The sequence below is a fragment of the Polypterus senegalus genome, chromosome 6 (genome assembly GCF_016835505.1).
Source record: "Polypterus senegalus isolate Bchr_013 chromosome 6, ASM1683550v1, whole genome shotgun sequence".
Classification (NCBI taxonomy): Eukaryota; Metazoa; Chordata; class Cladistia; order Polypteriformes; family Polypteridae; genus Polypterus; species Polypterus senegalus.
Window position 1 is genome coordinate 131,067,605 of NC_053159.1, and position 21,454 is coordinate 131,089,058.

Below are 21,454 nucleotides of genomic sequence, written 5' to 3' on the forward strand. Positions count from 1 at the left end.
CTTTCTTTCTCAATGAAGCTCCACTTCATTCATTATAGAATCATTTTCAGATCAAAAGGCATGTCATGAAATAGTTACTGGAAAACATTACATCCATCCATCCATTTTCTAACCCACTGAATCCGAACACAGGGTCACGGGGGTCTGCTGGAGCCAATCCCAGCCAACACAGGGCACAAGGCAGGAACCAATCCAGGGCAGGGTGCCAACCCACCACAGGACACACACACACACACACAAACACACCCACACACCAAGCACACACTAGGGCCAATTTAGAATCGCCAATCCACCTAACCTGCATGTCTTTGGATTGTGGGAGGAAACCGGAGCGCCCGGAGGATTTACTGGAAAAAACAACCCATATTAATAAAATGTAACCTGAAATGCTTTAAAGAGCAGACATCTGAATATTTATGTAAGATTTATGTAAGTTATTCAAGAACCGAATCTGAATATTTCTCAAGTCAAGTTACCTAAATGTGGAACTATACAGCTGATTGATATATTTAACTTAAAAATCATAGTATAACAAACATTACATTTAACATGTTTCCATAGATTAAATATGAAAGTGATACAACTTAAAGTTCAGCATCAGTCTTGTTTGTTATAAATCAAAACACAAAAGCAACTCCTACAGTATAATAAATACTTACTGTCGCTGAAGTTGTAATAAAAATTGTAATAGAATTTTAGAAGACATTTGGTTTTAAAATATTTCACAAACATGTATAAATGTTTCTGATTTCTAAATAATGTTTTTCAAAAATGGAATAAAGTGCAAAATAAGTATCTTTGGAAGATAAATTAAATATATATGTTAATGTGTATTCCACAAATTAACCCCAAATCAGTAATGTGTGAAATTGTAGGAAAACATATTAATCTCCTGACATCATTTACATCTTAAAATATGTAAAGGCGGTATGGCCTGTCGGCTAAATAAACCACAAGGGTGTCAGTTCAGTTGCTACTCCAAACACCATCAGTGAGCCTTATTAAATGTATCATACTGCTGGTGCTCAAGAAGTAGATGGAAGATGGGGTAATAACATTTATCATGGATGTAAGTAATAGCTGAATGAATAAATATAAATATCCAGCCTTTCATTAATCTTTCAACTACGTAGATAGACAGATATCTAAGGCCCTCAAAACAAGACAGAGATGTCATAGACCCGCCAGAGTCCAAAGAAGAGTGAAGTCACTACAAGATCTCGTAAGAACTTATGTGGATTAGTAGTTAAAAAGATTCTCTCTTTATTTCGGGGTATGAGGCTACATAAATAGATGGACTAGTAGATGGTACTAAGGTCTGGTACATCAAAGGACGTTTTAGGCGTGACCCCACATTTGCGCGATAGACATATGAGCGCCGACAAAATAGCGCCGATTAAATCGCGCCGACAAAATCGCGAAAGTTTCATTAAATATGAATTACTAGTTTAAAGCATATATAATAATGTTTATTTTAGAAGTCAATATTATGAGACGCGGCATGCCATCAGCACGGCACGCAGATAGTCCTTAAGATCACGCCCTGCATATATAGGAAGAATTGCAGCAAGACGTCTTGACAGTTGAGCGTATTTAGACTTGCTGGCTGCTGGTAATTCCGCTTTGTATACGACGCGTTATGCCAACCCTCGACTGAGTTATTTGTTCGCGGCATGCCATCAGCAGTTATAACAGTTATAACCTAGCACATAATGTGTACATAATGCGCACGTACGCGTCCCACTCTCTTGGCCTCTCTCGCGATTTTGTTGTGGCGATTTTGTCGGCGCGCATTTGTCGAAAACCAGTTAGCGGGTTTGTCGGGGCTCATATGTCTATCGCGCTTTTGTCGGTGAACCCGTTTTAGGATACAGGCTTGTGTTTATCCACAGTGGCTGACCATGTGCAGTCGGAATAATGTGATTTTTTTTAAAAAAAGAATTGATGTAACATGTTTAAATGGCCATTTCTACTAAATAAAGTTAAGATTGGAGGAGGTGAGTCAGCTAGACCAATATTAGAGATGCACTGGGAGGTTAAAGGGTAAAGATGTGTTATAAGTTGGTGTAGGAACACAGTTCAGCTTTATCATAGACAGAAACATATTCCAAAACTTTTAATTAAGAAGGTCCATAAATAACAGGCAAGTTGGCCAATATTTGTGTTTGAACCTCAACTGTCTGTTGCCTTTATTTTTTCTCCTGCCTTGTAACAACTGGGATTTCATTCCAAGATAAATAAGCCTGCTTTTCTTTGACAGAATAGAAGATTTCAATATGTTAAGTAATGTTTCATTATTTATTTGGTCAGAGGAGGCCTGTCCACACCTCACAATCCTTCTGAGCCCCTTCCACTACTGGGTCAGTTGGTATTAGTTTGGGCCGACATTGAGGCAAACCAGAGAGTGACAGTGCTGCTTTGATAAACTTCATCAAAGTGGCAACAGATGTGGTCAGGCGTTATTTTTTGTATTACTTACCTTTGTTTTTTAAACAGGGAGTGTCAGCCTGGTCCCCCAACATTTGCACCTTCATGTATTCCTTATTCGACAGAGGGTACCTTTCGTGTTCGGTGATCAGATAGCAGGTTAAAACAGCTTTATTATAAAGACCACTTTTAGTGTACTATTTTGCCTCCTTGAACTTTATTCTGGGTTTAGCGTGTGATTCAGACAGTTAGGATAGGCGGGGCTGCCCTGCCATCCTGCCCTGGATAAAAGGGTTAAGAAGATATATTGATGGATGGATGAGTGGTTGGGTATGATGAATGAGCGTATAATCCTCCTACATAATTAATTAAATGCTTCCTAGTGGCAAAACAGAAAATTTGTAATTTTTTTCATTCAGAAAGAAAAGAAATTCTATTACTAGATTGTAATTTGGAAAATAGTAAGGCAATATTTAAGGTAAAAATGCATTATTACGTTAATGAATCTTATTATACGAATTAAGCTTAGCTTTCAAAAGAACATATGGCTTACCTTCATGGCTGAAAAGGTCCTAATTGCAATTCCTTTTTCAATGTTCTCTGCCAGTTCGCGCTCTAAGGAAACTGTAGCCAGTCCGTTAACACTGCCTTGTGTCATTATATTGCTGAGACCATTCAGAATGTCCTCCTGTTTTAATGGCAGCTGCTGGGCAGAGTCTATTTTGGATGAGTTATTGTTATCCTTTATCTATGTTGAGACAATCTAATCTTTCATTTTTTAGTGCTTGGAAAATGTGCCTGTTTAGTAGGTATGGCATGGTATGTCTGGTGGTGTTATTGTTCTTGTTTTGCAGTAGCTGGTTATACAAAAAAAGTGCTCCATTTTTCAAACCAGAGTACTTACTGTACATGGTAAGCATGCAAATGTGGGATCTGGTAAGTAGAAAAAAAATCAAATCAACTAGAAACACAATGTCAAAGCCGATCTTTAATATGACAGTCTTACCTAGTAACTTATTACTGGCATTAATTGTAATTTAGGGGGCTGGATAACCCTGCCCTTGTGCTTTGAGGGGCAAAATTATTTTAATTTGCGGAAAGTTTTGCCATTTCCCTCGATTAATGCGTTCAACAGAATTTCGTATGTACGCTTTGAAATCACTTCAGTTTTATTTTTCTGAATCCTCCTGATTCACTGGTATAAGAAACCCCCACATGTAATATACTGTATCAGTTGACTTGTCTTGATGTCTGTTTATGCAAGACATTCAGCTTTTTGATGGTCCCTCCTATTTTTGGCTTTCTAGATTTGAAAACACCATATTTTTAGGCCGTTTTTGGACCACATTTTGTGTGGGACATGACACTCTTCTGATAAACAGTAAACCAATAAGTGTCTTCAAAATAATCAGAAGAACTTGGATCTGTGTTTGCCACATCAACCGAACCCAGGGGTTCACCCCCCAATGGGATATTAGGGGTCAAAGTTACTCCTTTTCACACAACTTCATTAATATAGACAAATGGAGTGTGTTTTATGATATTTTCATGATGCTAATCACAAATACAGTATGTAATATCTGATTCTTTACTGGTGGTCCAAACCCTCTAAGGGCCACTCCCAGAAGGTTAAAAATGACAGGATTTCAAAGATGTGCATGTTGGGTATCTTTTAAGACTTTCATGGCTAGTGATTATAAATCTGATGTTATTTTTTATTTTAACCCTTTACTAGAGATCTAGTACTCTATGTGGACCTCTATCAGAGGTTGAAAAAAATCACTTAACATGGGAGAAGCCCCAGCACATTCTGCAGGGTTTAAACTATTACTTTGGCTACAGTTCCATTATAAAATATGCGTAATATGAAATATGCTCAATACAAGAAAATGAAATACAAGAAACAGGTACACTATGAAATAGAAAATGTATAATGCAATAAGGAACACAGCAAGGAATTAGGTGTGACTTTAAATTGTGTTCTTGAAAAAAAAAGCAGTCAGCTCCTGAGCACTGTGAAAGAAAGCGGGGCACTTACATCTACTGTATAACTATGACAAAGTAAACTAATCACGTCTTCCATTGAATGTCCTTGCATCCTTGAAACAGTGGAGTCAAATCACAGGACACGCTTCAAAAATAAATCTCTGGACAACAACATGTGAAGTTTCCTAGACAGAGTGCCGACGTAAGATCTCTGGGGTCCTACAGAATAGATAGATAGATAGATAGATAGATAGATAGATAGATAGATAGATAGATAGATAGATAGATAAATACTTTATTAATCCCAAGGGGAAATTCACATAATCCAGCAGCAGTATACTGATACAAAAAAAAAACCAATATTAAATTAAATAGTAATAAAAATGCATGTAAAAGCAGACAATAACTTTGAGTAATGTTAGCATTTACTTCCCCGGGTGGAATTGAAGAGTCGCATAGTGTGGGGGAGGAACGATCTCCTCAGTCTGTCAGTGGAGCAGGACGGTGACAAAAGTCTGTCACTGAAGCTACTCCTCTGCCTGGAGATGACACTGTTCAGTGGATGCAGTGAATTCTTCATGATTGACAGGAGTTTGCTTAATGCCCGTCGCTCTGCCACAGATGTTAAACTGTCCAACTTTACTCCTACAATAGAGTCTGCCTTCTTAACAAATTTGTCCAGAAGTGAGGTGTCTTTCATCTTTATGCTGCCTCCCCAGCACACCACCGCGTAGATATGATATGAATATGATTTCTACTCAGTTTGTGGAGTAGGGTGGTCGACACATTCTCCTCTTCTGCAACTCAGTTGATCTGTGCGGGACAGCAGACCTTCACCCTGGTGACGAGGGTAGTTAAGCGCACAACTGTAAGCTCATACTGAAGAAATTTTAGTAAATATCAAATAAGGGTAAAGCAAATATCCTAAAGTATGTTTGATACATGAATCCCACCACGTTGGGGCTGAGATGCACTAGATGGCTCACTTCTTTTGAACTGTTTGCAGACAAGAAAGAACTAATTATTGCAGTCATACAATGAAGGCAAACCTTGCTCCTGCTTCACGCTGGACCAAATGTGAAAGACATTGTCACGACTTTGGTGAACACAAGAGCTGTGGTGGACTATGAAGCAGTGATCATGGCTCTAAATGACCACTTTGTTCCACGAGTGAATGCGACGTTTGTACGCCAGTGACTTTACAAGCTCCATGCAGAATACAGGGGAGATGGCGCAGGACTTTGTAACTCAACTCAGATGGGCTACTAGAAAATGTGCTTTTGAAAGAGACACCAAAAAACAAATTAGAGGGGCAATTGTAAGTGAATTCTCCTCTGTTTACTTGCGTCACAGGCTTCTTGAGGACGGCCATGGGCTCACACTCACATGTGTGCTTGAGGTGGCCTGCTTAAGAGAGAGGACTGAAGAGCAAATGGCAGCAACACCTGAACATCATGTTGTGAAAGCAGGAACGTCGACTGTTGATTGTGTTGCATAAAGACAAAGTAACTATAAGAGAAAAAATAAAACAAAAAAGCACAATTTTGAGAAGAAATAAGTCAGATTAACAATGTTAGAGATGTTATAAATAACTTGGGCAGAGATGCCAAGTGTTCAGGATGAGGTCAGACATGTCACAGTAAGTATAGTGGGAAAGACCATTTCTCAAAAATGTGCCAGACAAAGAGTTCCAAAAAGCAAACTGATAGTGGTGAGAGACAAACAGAAAATGCATTTATGGATACTGAGAATGATGGGTCAGAAAGACTGAGCACTTGTCTAGGTGAATTATAAATTAAAATGCTTACTGACATCATTAATGAAAAAACTTAGGAACTCCTTAAATGTCACTCATACACTCAGAAAATGGAGGACTTGCACTTCTTTGTCTAAGTACCCATCAATGGAGGTTTTAACTTCAAAGTCAAAGTAAAAGATAGTCTCGAATATGCAGAGGTGGTGTCATCAAAGGGAACGGAGTAGCACACGTGGGCAAAGAGACAGCCATGAAGCCTGGTATGTTAAAACTAGGCTGTGGTAGATCTGAAGCCAGCACTGCAGCTCCAATAGTCTGAAGTAGTCCAAGTTGTGGGGAAGTTGAAAACTAAGCAGATTAGCCTGCATATTGAGTATAATGTTAAGTCTGTAGACCAACCTCTTAGGTGATTTAATTGGAGAGAAACTGTTGAGAAGAAAATAAAGAATTGATGCTCCAGCAGACCCCCATGACCCTGTAGTTAGGATATAGCGGGTTGGATAATGGATGGATGGATGGATCTGGACATTATTGAACCAGTTAATGGTTCTACTCTGAGGGTAAATCCAGCAATTATAGTGTAGACATGAATGAATTACAGTACAATGTATGAACGGCTCTATGGTATTCAGTATATTAGATCTGAAATGGTGTTATCACTAACTTGAACTAACTCCCAGATCATGCCAAATTACAACTTTTGCTGTTCATAATGATGTGTACAGATATAAAAGGCTTTTATTTGGAGTATCTTCAGCTGGTAAGTAATACAGACGAGAGATCATTAACTGGTACAGAAGGAGTTGATAACATCTCAGGTGATGTCATTTTTCTGGACCATGATCAGGTGACAAATGATAAGTGGCTACATACTGTACTAGACTGAGTGAGACGGTGTGTGGGCTAACATTGAACCCTGAAAAATGTCAATTTAACATGGACTGTTTGAATTTCTTTTTTTTTTTATTTCATTTTATTGAAATTATTAAAAGCAAGTAACAGTCCGTACAAGCAAGTGAAGCTTGACAAAACTAAATTCTGTTTGAATTTCATGGGAATATTATTGATGCAAAAAGGAAGTGAACCTACAGAAGGGAGAGCCAGGCCAGTGTTAGAAGCCAGGGGACCAGTGAATGCCTCAGAGGTGATGAGTCTTCTAGGTCTCGTCACCTATAGCAGCAGATTCATTCCCCAGTTTGCTACATTGTCAGAACCAGTGACATGCCTAACTAGAAAAGATATGTAATTCAAATTTGGACCAGAAGAAAAACAAGCATTCATTGCCCTTAAAGAAGTATAAGCTAAAGCTGCAACCTTAGCTTACTTTGACAAGGATGCACCAACTCGAGTGACTGCGGATGCAAGCCCAGTTGGACTGGGGTTTCCAATTGCTATGTAAACCATTCTTTATCAGAGTGTGAAATAAGATATTCAAAGATGGAACGAGAGGCCCTGGCTCTCGTATGGGCATGTGAAAGACTTCATCCTTATGTATAAGGCAAAAAGTTCGACCTAGTCACTGACCATAAGCCGCTAGCATCCATTTACAGCCCATGCTCAAAGCCTTCTCTCTGGATTGAAACCTGGGTTTTCATATTGCAAACTTACAGTTTTAAAGTTGGTCACACATCAGGGAAAAACAACATCACAGACCCATTGTCACATCTGCTATGAAGTGCAGCAATGAGAGAAAAACACTTGAATTAATCAGGCGAGTATGTGACATTGGTGGCTGTAAGTGCTACACCATAAGCTCTATCCACAAGACAGGTGAAGGAGGCATCCCCGTTCAGGGACTGTGGAGACTAAGCAGCTTTTCAGAAGCAAGGTATGGAGGGAGGCCTGGTGTGGATAAAGAGGTGAAAAAAAAACATTGTAAGTCATGTCATGGGCATCAGATTGTTGCACGTCCAGATTCTTCTGGACCACTGAGGTCAACACCCCTGCCAGAAGGGACTTGGCAAGATGTCACCATTGACATGTTTGGATAATTGCAATCCAGTCCCTCAATTTTAGTAGTGATTGCTTACTACAGCATGTACTATGATTATGATGTGCTTAGTTCCACTACTACAAAAAAAAATAATTCACAGTTTAGAGTCAAAATTCAGTCGACATGGACTTCCTATTACTCTGAAATCTGAAAATAGCCCACAATTTAAATTGGAAGAATTCAGGAACTACTGTGCTGAAAATGGTGTTAAACACCTAAACACCACTCCAAGATGGGCACAGGGCAATGGAGAAGTGGAACAGCAAAATGCATCTCTTATGAAATATATTGAAATTGCTCAGCCTGAGGGCCTTGACTGGAGAAAAGAATTAAGAAAATATGTAACAATCTACAGAAGATGACAGTCCCACTGAATTATTGTTTAACCGTAAGCCAAGAGGCAAGTTACCCGAACTTACATCTTCTCATAGAGACGTGGAAGTAAGTGATTGGGATGCAGAACAGAAAGCTAAATCAGAAACATATGCCGATGATTGTTGGGGAGGTAAATATTCCAGTATTGACAATGGAGATCATGTTTTTGTGAGACAAGAGAATGCAGGTGAATTCTCTACATCGCAGTTTCCTAAACAATGCCCAATTCTGGGTCAGGTTGTGCAGATTCAAGATTCACAATGGGAAACAGTCGTGTACTATTTGCAGAGTGTCTCATGACGGGCAGTTTAAGCAATGGACAGTGCTCCACAAGGACCTGGGGGGCAGTGAATATCCATGGGCACCAAACCACCCGGGATGACAGTTGGAAGCGATTCTGGGTCAGAAAGACAGTAAGAGGGCAAAATTGGATTGCGTGGAAAAAAAGTTTAAGAAAGACAACCCTGTACAGTTCGGGGCAACACCACACAAAGCAGCAAGCAAGACCTGCAATAAAGTGTTGGGAGAATCACCAAATGGGGTGTAAACAGTTGTAACAGAACTTTTTGTGAAACAGTTCACAGCTAATGAGGGAGCTGATCAGTCTCAAAAAGAGAGAGCAGTTGATGAAAACTTCCCAAAGGACACAGGGAAAAAAAAAACAACCACTAACAAGCTCAGAGGTTCTGAACTGAGCCTGGAGGATTCTAGTCATCCCACAACACTTTGTAGGGCTCAACATCAAAGAAAGACACATGAAAAACTGAAGGACTATGTGATTGAACAAGTAAATCGGAAGAAGGGAGTGTTTATTCAGCTTTGTTATGCACTGCTCAAGTTTATAAAATATTGAAGTTGTTTGCAAAATTAGATCAGGTTTTGATACAAAAGACGTAGTGCATGTTAAGTGAAAAGGCAAAGTTAGTAAGGAGATTGAGTAAAGTGAATACACTCATCTAAAGGATTATTAGGAACACCAGTTCAATATCTCATTAATGCAATTATCTAATCAACCAATCACATGGCAGTTGCTTCAATGCATTTAGGGGTGTGGTCCTGGTCAAGACAATCTCCTGAACTCCAAACTGAATGTCAGAATGGGAAAGAAAGGTGATTTAAGCAATTTTGAGTGTGGCATGGTTGTTGGTGCCAGACGGGCCGGTCTGAGTATTTCACAATCTGCTCAGTTACTGGGATTTTCACGCACAACCATTTCTAGGGTTTACAAAGAATGGTGTGAAAAGGGAAAAACATCCAGTATGTGGCAGTCCTGTGGGCGAAAATGCCTTGTTGATGCTAGAGGTCAGAGCAGAATTGGCCGACTGATTCAAACTGATAGAAGAGCAGCTTTGACTGAAATAACCACTCGTTACAACCGAGGTATGCAGCAAAGCATTTGTGAAGCCACAACACGCACAACCTTGAGGCGGATGGGCTACAACAGCAGAAGACCCCACCGGGTACCACTCATCTCCACTACAAATAGGAAAAAGAGGCTACAATTTGCACGAGCTCACCAAAATTGGACAGTTGAAGACTGGAAAGATGTTACCTGGTCTGATGAGTCTCGATTTCTGTTGAGACATTCAAATGGTAGAGTCAGAATTTGGCGTAAACAGAATGAGAACATGGATCCATCATGCCTTGTCACCACTGTGCAGGCTGGTGGTGGTGGTGGTGTAATGGTGTGGGGATGTTTTCTTGGCACACTTTAGGCCCCTTAGTGCCAATTGGGCATCGTTTAAATGCCATGGGCTACCTGAGCATTGTTTCTGACCATGTCTATCCCTTCATGACCACCATGTACCCATCTTCTGATGGCTACTTCCAGCAGGATAATGCACCATGTCACAAAGCTCGAATCATTTCAAATTGGTTTCTTGAACATGACAATGAGTTCACTGTACTAAAATGGCCCCCACAGTCACCAGATCTCAACCCAATAGAGCATCTTTGGGATGTGGTGGAACGGGAGCTTCGTGCCCTGGATGTGCATCCCACAAATCTCCATCAACTGCAAGATGCTATCCTATCAATATGGGCCAACATTTCTAAAGAATGCTTTCAGCACCTTGTTGAATCAATGCCACGTAGAATTAAGGCAGTTCTGAAGGCGAAAGGGGGTCAAACACCATATTAGTATGGTGTTCCTAATAATCCTTTAGGTGAGTGTATGCTGGCTGTTTAAACTTTGTAACTGAGGTAAGGGGGGATGTCATCTACTGAGAAGATGTATGTCAGCTTAAGTAGTACTGCTAAAAGGCTATTATGGGATGTTGTTATGGGTGGTAAAAAGGGAGTTTAGGAAAAATATACAAATTAAGATGCTGCCATGTTTGAAGAAGCCACTCATGTAAGACTGATTCAGTCCAGAATACCTCATTCATACTGTATTATCAAACACCCAGCATTCTTGCCACTCCATACACATTCAGAAGTGGCATCAGAGTTTACCATTTTTGCACAATCATCATGTGGGCATGCTTCACTATCACTACAGCTAGAAGCTAGAATGCTGTCACTGGCCATTTCTGGAGAACTAACACCATTATAACACGACAAGCTGATCTCTTCTTGACAGCCTAAATTCAGCTCACCTTCTGCCTGCCTCGTCTCTGCAGTCCAATGGAGACATGTGAACTTGGGGATGACAACATACGTGTGTTTCTAGTGTGATCTCAGAGATAAGGGGTTAAAGAGGCCTCTATCGGCCAGTCTAGTAGCTGGAATATCTTGTCATTCATCTTGGTAAAATCCCACTCATACATCACCTAAAGCTTGTATGCTCATGTTGAAATGGTACATTTGTTATATTAGTAAATAAATGTGAAAGCCAGCACGGTTATGAGTTATGAATAATTACATATGTTTATACTTTGTATATTTTGTGTCTTACTACTGCTGAAATCTGGGAAAGGTTAAGTACAAAGTATCAATTTCCCCACTGCCCTAAACAATTCAAGAAAGAAGTGCCTGGCAGGGCTTACTTGGCAAGATATAAAAGTCACTTGAGTACCCTAAAGATTATCTCCTTTTCTAGATGTAAATTAGTGAGAGCTGGCACTGTGGCATACTGATTAAGGGTTTGGACTTCAAACCCTGAGGTGGTGGGTTCAGATCCCACTGCTGACACTGTGTGACCCTGAGCAAGTCACTTCACCAATTGTAACCAGGTGTATCTTATGCTCTGTAAATATATGTAAATGTAACAGGCTGCCATTGGCAAGGCCGAAATCCAATGGTAAATTCTGCATTAGACCTCCAAGAGAAGCAGCAGTCACACCAACAGCAGGAAGACCCTTAGTATGCTACTAGGAGGCAGTACAGCTTATATGTGTGCCACATGCCTCTAAAGGGCAATAGGAAGAGGCATAAATAAATAAAAAGACAAAGAGAGCTGCCCATCTAATAGAGAAGGCACCTACAAGGGTTTCTTGATGGTCCTTTAAGGGCAACAAAAGCTCACAATTTCAGAGACAACATGAAAGGACAAGACTGAGTGTGTCTCATGTGTTTCCTCGAAGCAGATGAAACATTCCTTCAGCTCTGGAAGCTGCTGAAAACTGAACAGAAAAGAAGACAGGCCAGGGTCTAGGGAGGGTAGCAAAGGGACAGGATGATGCTATTGGGGGTCAAGAGCTCAAGCCCACCACCTACATAGAGAGAAGTACAACATCTTCAGGGTTCAGGGCTAGTTGGTTTAATGATTTTCCTTCCTTCACTTGTACTTTAAGGTCTGCTTGTGATCATTCCTAGTCCTACCTTAAATAAATGTTCTTAACAAAGGGTCCATTTTATTAGCCCTCTGCCTCCTTGGTGTTTGTCTGACTGCAGACAGCTAAACATTGGACTCCTCCAAACACATTCTGTTGATTGAGTAGATTGCATGTTAGTGATGATGCTATGCTTACTCCATGCTGTCAGGGTCATTTCCGGGCTTCAGCCTTGGCTTTTCCTTTTCTTTATTCTCTGTGCCCCTTCCTTTTTTTTTTACTTTTTCATTGTTTGCTTTTAAGTTTAACAGTTTAATGATTGGTGAGTATTGAATTATTATCATGTAATTGTCCTTCTTTTAATTAATTTCTTTTCAATTGTCTTCCCCGATTAATATGTTTATTCAGCTTTCTATTTGTGTTTTTTTTTATGTAGAGCTGAGGAATTGAGTTTCTTACTCTTTGACGTAAGGTAACAGCTAAGGTTATTTGAGTTGAAATTTTGGAATGAGAATTTCTTTTGTTTTTGCACTTTTGGGCTGACATTTTTCTCTAATCAATATCTGCTTTTTGAATTTTTCCATTATTTATTAAACTTCTTTTAACCATTGAAAATAGTCTTTGTTTTGATATTCCTTTGTGAAAGTTTTCTTATTTTGAATTCTGAATAATTCTTGTTTGTGTTAATTAATGTATTAAGCCTGCAGTGATCTTGTTCTTGTTTTTAGGGGTCATAAATCATAACATGTGCTACCTAAGGTAACTATCTGAATTGCTTCTTTTGTTCTGCTTGTGGAAAGACCAGCCCTGGAACAGACAGGCAGACACCATCGGTTCAAACCCACAACACGTTTATTTATAATACTATTTACAGTTTTCCAAGTCCCATATACAACCCAGTGTCCGGGTGTCTTAATTATCCAGCCTTCACTGCCTCCACTCCTCTCCATTCCAGCTGCCTACTAGAAGGAGGCGGCCCCTTTTATGTCCACCCAGATGTGCTCCAGGTGCCTCCTGATGAGCTTCCTGCGGCACTTCCTGTTGTGTCGGAAGTGCCGCATGAGCACCCAGAAGCACTCCGAGTGTCCCTGGTAATACTTCCACCAGCACCTATAGGGTTCCTGTGGCCCATGTGCAAACCAGGGTGGCTGCCCTCTCGTGGTCCGGGGCAGGCATAGTCCCTCTCCCGATCCTTCTAGGTGTCCCGGCTGGGCATAGCTCCCAGCCGCCAAACCCATGCTTTAAATTGAAACTGCAGGAAAAAGTCACTCGATAGCAATGGAGTAAGCAACAAGAAGTGGGACAAAATGTTGGCAGCGAAATTACAAATATAAAGACAACATAAATGTTTTAGAAAATAATGAAAATGAATCCAGAATGTACACAAATTAAACAATGAAGATGGAAAGCACAAATCATAACAGTTTTAGCTCTAGCTTCTCTCTATGGCAGCCATTAGAAAATGAAAACTAATTCTGAATTTCCCATGCAATTCCATTTCTGTTCTTAAAAAAAGGAAGAACACTAAGTACTAATTGACAAATTCTACTTCCTTGTAAATTAAAGATAATTATAATGGATATTTGTTGCTAGCTTTTGCTGAGTTTTCTGCAAAGGTTAACAGAACTTTCATCATGATATACAAGACTTGAATTTGCCATTATCTTTTTAAGATACAAATAATTGTGTTTTTTTCCCTGAGCTTTCCTAATAACCCTAGATCCTGCTCAATACCACCATATGCCTCACATCTGTGGTGCAGGGGCTGTCCAAGGTTCTGCCCACCTAGAGGAAATTTATTGAACACTAATAATGATAACATATTATAAGTCACCATGCCAGTGTGAAAACATGGTCACTCCCAGAAGAAAGTAAAATTACATTAATGGAACCTAACAATATCAGTCCACTAACAGAATTGTTGAACTGTGGCCAGTTGACAACTGAGGAGAAGAAAATTAAAATTCCAATCGGCAGATTCCCTGGAGAACATAAAATTCTGGAGGACTGACAATCAATTGTTAGATAACATCTAAGTTATGAACTGACACAATGATAACAAATTCTTAATGGTGATGCCACTCTTATTTTTTTTTGATCATTTGATTCATCTGTGCAAATTTGAACAAAATCCTTATACTGCCTAACTATAGCAAGTAGGAGTCATAGACATGACTAAAAGTTGTTGAGGCCTCCAAAATAACCTTAAAGGTAGGCCAGTACCTTCACTAGCCAGCCCAGATGAGGCACATCCACTCCAGCTTTCCCCAGGTAACTGCTTGCAGGCTCAATGTGAGGAAAGCTGGCTTAGCAATTCAAAATGTAACAAAATGTCCCAAAATACAGTTCATCAAAATATCCTGCAAGGCTGGGGATAACCACAATCCTCTGGCTTTTAAAAAGAAGGACAATAAAGAATTCTTATAAAGGAAGAGTTTCTTTAACAAAATAGGAAAACCAGAGCTAAATGATTAAAAGAGCAAACCAAACTAACCAAGTCCAAATACACAAAGGCATGAAAATCCAGTAAAATAAAAAAAAAATAAAACTTGCAAATAGACTCAAACCAATGAACCACTGGCTGGATCTCTCACTCCGGCCTCCAGATAAAGGCTGAGGGAGGAGTCAACAGTGGTGATGTCATGTGGCCCTGCCTCCTGGGGCTCCACCCTACAAAACCAATACAATGGAGGCACATTTAAAAAGTCAGTACATAATTACAAAAATACTGAAAGTATATGAAAATATGAAAAGTAATGATTCCAAATAACAATAAAACACAAACTCAACTTGATACATAACACTAACTTAATATTCAATTATCATATATTTTTGATACATCAATAAATTGGTGTGTTTTACTGCCTGATTATTGAATATTGCTATTGAATATTTATTTAACCCTAAACATTTTTTTACCGAGATTAATATTATTAATTCACTGGAGCTCCTCTTTCTTCAATATGTTACATACAATTCTCCATGAGTAAAACATTTCTGCTTTTCCTAGTGACTGATTTTGCTTCTGTTGACAATGACCAATGTGAAACACAGTTTTACAGTATTCTTTTGAATTAAAACAGGTAATAAGTTGAATAATGGAAATTTTGAGTGTTTATATCCACTTGCCTTGTGCTCTATGCTTGCTGGGATAGACTTAGCTTCCCTGCAACCCTGCTCAGAATAGCAGGTTTATAAGATAAGACAGACAGAGATTTCCTCTGGATTTGTGTTCCGTCTCTTCTGATATTAATATGGCGCCTATCTACTACTTTTTGTTTTCTGAGAATTCTATTATTTCTTCAATACTTGCATCTTCTGCTATTACAGAAATTGCTGCTTTCATTAAGCTTCTTGCAGGCACAGATGCTTCAATAAATGTTTTTCCTAGAGTAGATAATGTTAGTGTTTTTTCTTGTTTTACCTTGATTTTGCAAAAAAAAAAAAAAAAATTACCAATGATCATTTAATATATATATATAGTGGGATAACTTCTACTTAGTGTTGCCAGGTCCACAGTTTTCTCGCCTTATTAGACTTTTTTGTCGGCATGAAAAATGGCCCTTTGTGAGTTACGTTTTTTGGGCTACTTTTAAAAAAATCAATGCGGCTTTTTGGAGTTTCTTTCAACCCCCTTCAATGCATTTCTGCCATGTTTTTCATCCATCTGGCACCGCTTTCCCTGCTATTCATATATGTTCTTTACCATTATCACTCTGAAATACATAAGAGGGACACCTAGGGCTTTGATGGCGCATGTACCTAACCCCCAGACTCTGCCCCGCTTTCCCGTGTGTCATTTTGTCTACCTCAGGCATTGGACTATTTGTTTGGGGCATATGCACTATTTTTAAGTTGACATTGCGCTGTCATTTTTTAAAGAACCTGGCAACGCTTTGCTGTATTATTTTTGAATGCAAAAAACGGACTTTTGCACTGATAAATTTCTTCCACTTTTAAAATAATGTAAGAAATTGCTAGAGTCGCTGTCGTGCATCCTCTCCTCCGACTCGGTAAATGGAACCCAAAACTTTGCGCTCTTCTTCGGTGTACACATTGAAGGGCTCTCCCAAATGACCTAAATGTTCTTTCAGTTAGATTAAGAATCTCAATCTCCATGCTGCCCTGGCGATTGGTGTTACTGGGGCAGCAGTAGATTCTCGCTCATTTCTTGTATTATCCATTCAAGGCTTATCCAGGCAGCAATGGGCGCAAAGCAGGAAACAACGGAGGCCTGAGCACAGCCTGTCTAACACTAGCTCAGTTTAGCGTTACCAATCAACCAAAATGAAAGAGAAAATCGATGTATCTGCACAGGTGCTGATCGACCCTGGCTCTGCTGTTAGAGAATTTTTCTCGCGGTCCGGACCACAATGTCTCGTTTCTGTGTCCGTAACCGTAAACCAGCGACAGCAAAGCCGAACGCATCTGACATAAATCTCAGGTAGATGGCGGTGTCTCCAAAAGTGCGCTCTAAAAATCTAAAATCGCTTTTTCAATCGAGATGACTGCAGTACCCATTAAAGACCAGAAGAGGGCACACAAACCAAAGAGCCTAAATAACAGTACTGGCGCAAGAAGTGATAAGGAAAGAATAGAGTCGATTCTCCTGAAAGACATTTGCCAGGGTACTTCCATCCATCCATTATCCAACCCGCTATATCCTAACTACAGGGTCACGGGGGTCTGCAGGAGCCAATCCCAGCTAACACAGGGCACAAGCCAGGAAACAAACCCCGGGCAGGCCACCAAGGTACTTGACAATGTGTAGTCTGACAATCTCGAAACTATCGGGGCTGTCAGCGCTGACTTTCACACATTCATCTTCCAAACGCGGAAATGAAACTAACAAAAATTTGATGGCAATTCCGGGTCCTCATTCACAATAAGACCCAACTCTGGGATGGGGAGGACCCTGAACTGCCCGGGGAACATTCACGGTTATGGAGAACGTGTATCTGCACATATTTTTGATGCAAGAAGTTTCCATTTGTATCATTTTCTGAACATTGCAATTTCTTCTTCGTCTTTTTGATTTAGCTCTTTCTGAAGAATTTTGCTTTCCTTCAAAGGCTTACAACATTTTGTTGCCATAAAGTTTAAAGATGCCACATTAAAACTGGATAAAGTTTTTTAACCTTGAAGTTTGTCTGCATATTTTTTTCAGTCCAGGCCTTAATCATTTAACTAAAAACTAACAGTTTTTAAAAAATCGATTGTGGTTTAAATATACAGTCACTGAGCAAATTATCAGCAGCCCCAATACACCTGCTTATCCATGTGATTATCTAATCAGCCAATCATGTGACAGCAGTGCAATTCATAAACTCCTGCAGATATGGGTCAAGAGCTTCAGTTAATGTTCACATCAAACACCACAATAGGGAACAAATGTGATCTTGGTGATTCTGACCATGGCGTGATTGTTGTTGTCAGACAGGCTGGTTTGAGGATTTCTCTAATTGCTGATCTCCTGAGATTTTCGCACAGCAGTCTCTGCAGTTTACTCAGAAAGTTGAGAAAAATGCAAAACAAAAACCATGGAGTGAGTGGTAGTTCTGCAGACATTATTAATGAGAGAGATTTGAGGAGAATGGCCAGTCTGGCTCAAACTGACAGAAAGGCTACAATAACTCAGATAACCGCTGTGTACGACTGTGGTGAGCAGCAAAGCATCTTAGAATGCAACAGCAGCAGAAGACCACGTCGGGTTTCACTCCTGCCAGCCAAGAACAGAAAGCTGAGGCCTCAGAGGACACACTAGAATCTGACAGCCGGATGGTGCAAAAATGCATCCTGGTCTGGTGAATCTCAAATTTTGCTGAGGCACACAGATCACGAGCTTTAGAAACTAGCGAGAACAGCATGAATCTATGCACCCATCCTGTGTTGTGACAACTGTCCAGGCTGCTGGTGGTAGTAATGGTGTGGGGAAAGTTTTCTTGGCACATTTTGGGTCTTTTAATACCAACCAATCATCGACTGAATGCCACAGCCTATCTGAGTATTGTTGCTGGCCATGTGCTTCCTTTCATGGCCACAATCTTCTAATGGCTTCTTCCAGCATGATAATGCACCATATGTCACAAGGCAAAATAGTTTCATGAACTTGACAATGAGTTCTGATTACTTCAGTGGCTTTGCCAGTCTCCAGCTCTGAATTTAATGGAGTTACCCTGGGGATGTGGTAGAAGTGGAGATTCACATGAATGTGCAGCAGAGAAATCTGCAGAAGTCACGTGAAGCAACCATGTCAACGTGGACCAGAATATTTAAGGAATGCTTCCAACATCTTGTGGAATCCATGGCAAGAAGACCTGAGTCTGTTTTGACAGCAAAAGGAGGCCATTTCCAGTATTAGCACCTAATCATTTGCCCAGTGAGTGTACATAAGTGTTAAATAAGTGCTTTAGACTTCATACCTGTGCCAAGAAATCGTAGCAATAATACGATACATAGTGTTAAAACTGCACTAACTCTGCTTTTTTACTCTAACAATTCTAATTCAGCAAAGAATTCAGTTCTGATTTTGAATTAGATACCCTGAAAGTCCTCAGCTGCTGTAGCTCTCAGTGAATAAGGCTGAGTACACCAACACAGAAGGTGCGTGAACCATTAAAAGAGGGTGTCCGCTCACCCGGAGAGCAGTAAATGACGCAGACTGATCAAGAGGCTCACTGAAGTTAAGTCCTGCAACCGACTCCTCAGGCCTACTTATGCTGTGTTTGAGGAAATAAACAGGGGAACAAAAAGATCAAGCGTTGGGGGAATCCCCCGTATAATATCGTCGGTCATGAGAAGCATTATAAAGACTGATACTGTGGTCAAAATTTGCAGAAAAACAGACATTTGACATCGAGAAAATGCTTCATGGGTCTTTTATGTAAAGGTGGCAGGAAACTGAAATGAGTTGGGAGGAAATGATGTTGGTAGTGAGGGATAGAAATGACATCTTCATCGTCATCAAGGAAAGCCGGACATGAAGTCATCGATATGGGACTGGAAATGGAGTCATCGGCGGAGCTGGAAGTGTTATTATCGTGCGGGTTTGAGGTAAGATTTGTTTTACTTCTAAACTTCTGTTTTAATCTTCTGCGCCACCACCACCTGATCAAAGCACTGTGATGTCCCTACATTGATGGATTGAAGGCCAGAAGTCCACATGATCACCATCATCAAGTTCTTTCATTTGAAGCATGAATAACATGAGGACTGACTGAGGTCATTTATGTTAGGTAGAATGCCTAGAGGAGGCTGGGAGGTCTCGTGGCCTGGAGCCCCTGCAGATTTTAGTTTTTTCTCCAGCCGTCTGCAGTTATTTTTGTTTTTTCTGTCTTCCTGGCCATCTGTCCTTACTTTAATTGTATGTTAATTAGAGTTTCCTAATTGTATTTTCTTGTTTATTTTGTCTTTTTTCTCTTTCTTCATCCTGTTGAGCTCCATCATTTGTATGAAAATGTGCTGTATAAATAAATGTTGTTTTTCTGTTCAGAAAAAAGAAAAGGCGTTAGCACTCTGTTCCAGTCCTCTACCTTCTGTTCTTTCATGATCATTTGGCTGCCCCCTAAGCGCACGTCTGTGACCGCTGCTATACAGTATTTGGGTTAGGCCTCTCAGATCTGTGAAACGGCTCGGGTTTCTGGATTTTTAGATTTTGGTCTCTAAGCTCTGTATGTGGCACTTCTTTTTATAACCCCTTGAGTCCTGATGCCATATTGGCTTGTCTTTGTTGTGTGTACTCTTTTGTGTCTTGAGTTAGTCCCCCCTGGAGTTTGTTCTCCTGTCTTCATCGCATCCTTTCACTCTCCTGTAATCTGTGCACAGTAGGGTGACCCCCTAGTGCTTAGTTGTGTCGCACTCCTTTCAGTTTGCCAAATTCAATTCACGTCGCTTAATGGAAATCAATACAAATTTTGTAGTCCCTTTGTGACAGGCAAGTTAATTCTGAGCACAACATTAACTTTGTATACACGTCTGTGAGCACAAGTTGAGAGCACTAAAGCTGGCAGAATACAAACAGACACACATAAACGTACAAGCCTTAGTAAACACACATGGTAAGAGGAAGCAAATTCAAACTTTATCATAAATGAATCCTAATTGTACCGAATCTATGTGTTGATATTAACATCGAGATATGGCCAGTAGACAATGGAGGACAGAACAATGAAAACTGCAGTCAAGAGCATCCCCAGAGAAAAGAAACCTCAGGGGGTCTACAGTCAATTACAACAGATAAAGTCAGACACAGGCACATTGGTGGAGACCATGGCTGCCCACCCTCTTCTGCTATTGGGTGCTGCTTGTGCACTCCCGGGGTGGCTTGCAGGGCTCATCTGCTTCTTGCTTCAGTTCCTGCTCTAAGAGACCTTCACTCCTGTTTGAACAGCATGAACCACTCAGTGCTTTGGTGAGGAAGTCTAACTTGCAGAAAATATGCCCATCCTTGGAGCCTGGAGAGAATGTGCCAGAACCAAATCAGTGCAATGGTGAGTGACGAATGCAAAAAAAGAGGAACCAGTGTGCTTTCACCTTCCTAGCAGTCAACCATAAATCCTTATGCTGGGGTTTTACTAATGGAAGGTCATTCTGTCTTGACACTGTGACACTCCTCACTCGCCATGTCATGTGGTGCATCTCTAGAAATCCTAAACTACCTAGCATTGTGCGACAGGAAATTATTCAAAATTGGAGAAAATGCAATTTATTTACTTTGTGAGGAGAAGAAGAACAGATTTAGCATATAGCAGTCCCACTATAAAGCTCTCCCCAGTTAAGAGTCTGTGTCGCGATTAGCTACATCTGCAAGAGATGCCAGCTGATCCAGCACCTCGAGCTCAGGGTCGCTGAACTGAAGGAGGAGTTGGCCAACCTGGCCCAGGTGTCCTTTAGAGAGATAGTGTGCACCCCTAAGGTGGTGCGGGAGGAGATTCCAAACCAGACAGGTAGGAATAGGTGGGTCACGGTCACAAGGCGTAAGGTAAAGGGTGCACACTGTCCGGGGGCATCAACCCCAGAATTAGAAGTGTCTAACCGTTATCATGTCCTGGCGGAGCTGGACGGTGACTCTGATAATTCTGAGGTGGTAGGCAGGGTTGAGGAGCCCCAACGGGCCACCTCAAAACCAGTTCCCAAAAAGAGAGTAGTGATAGTTGGGGACTCAATCATTAGGGGGATTGAAGTGCAGGTGTGCTCCAGAGAGAG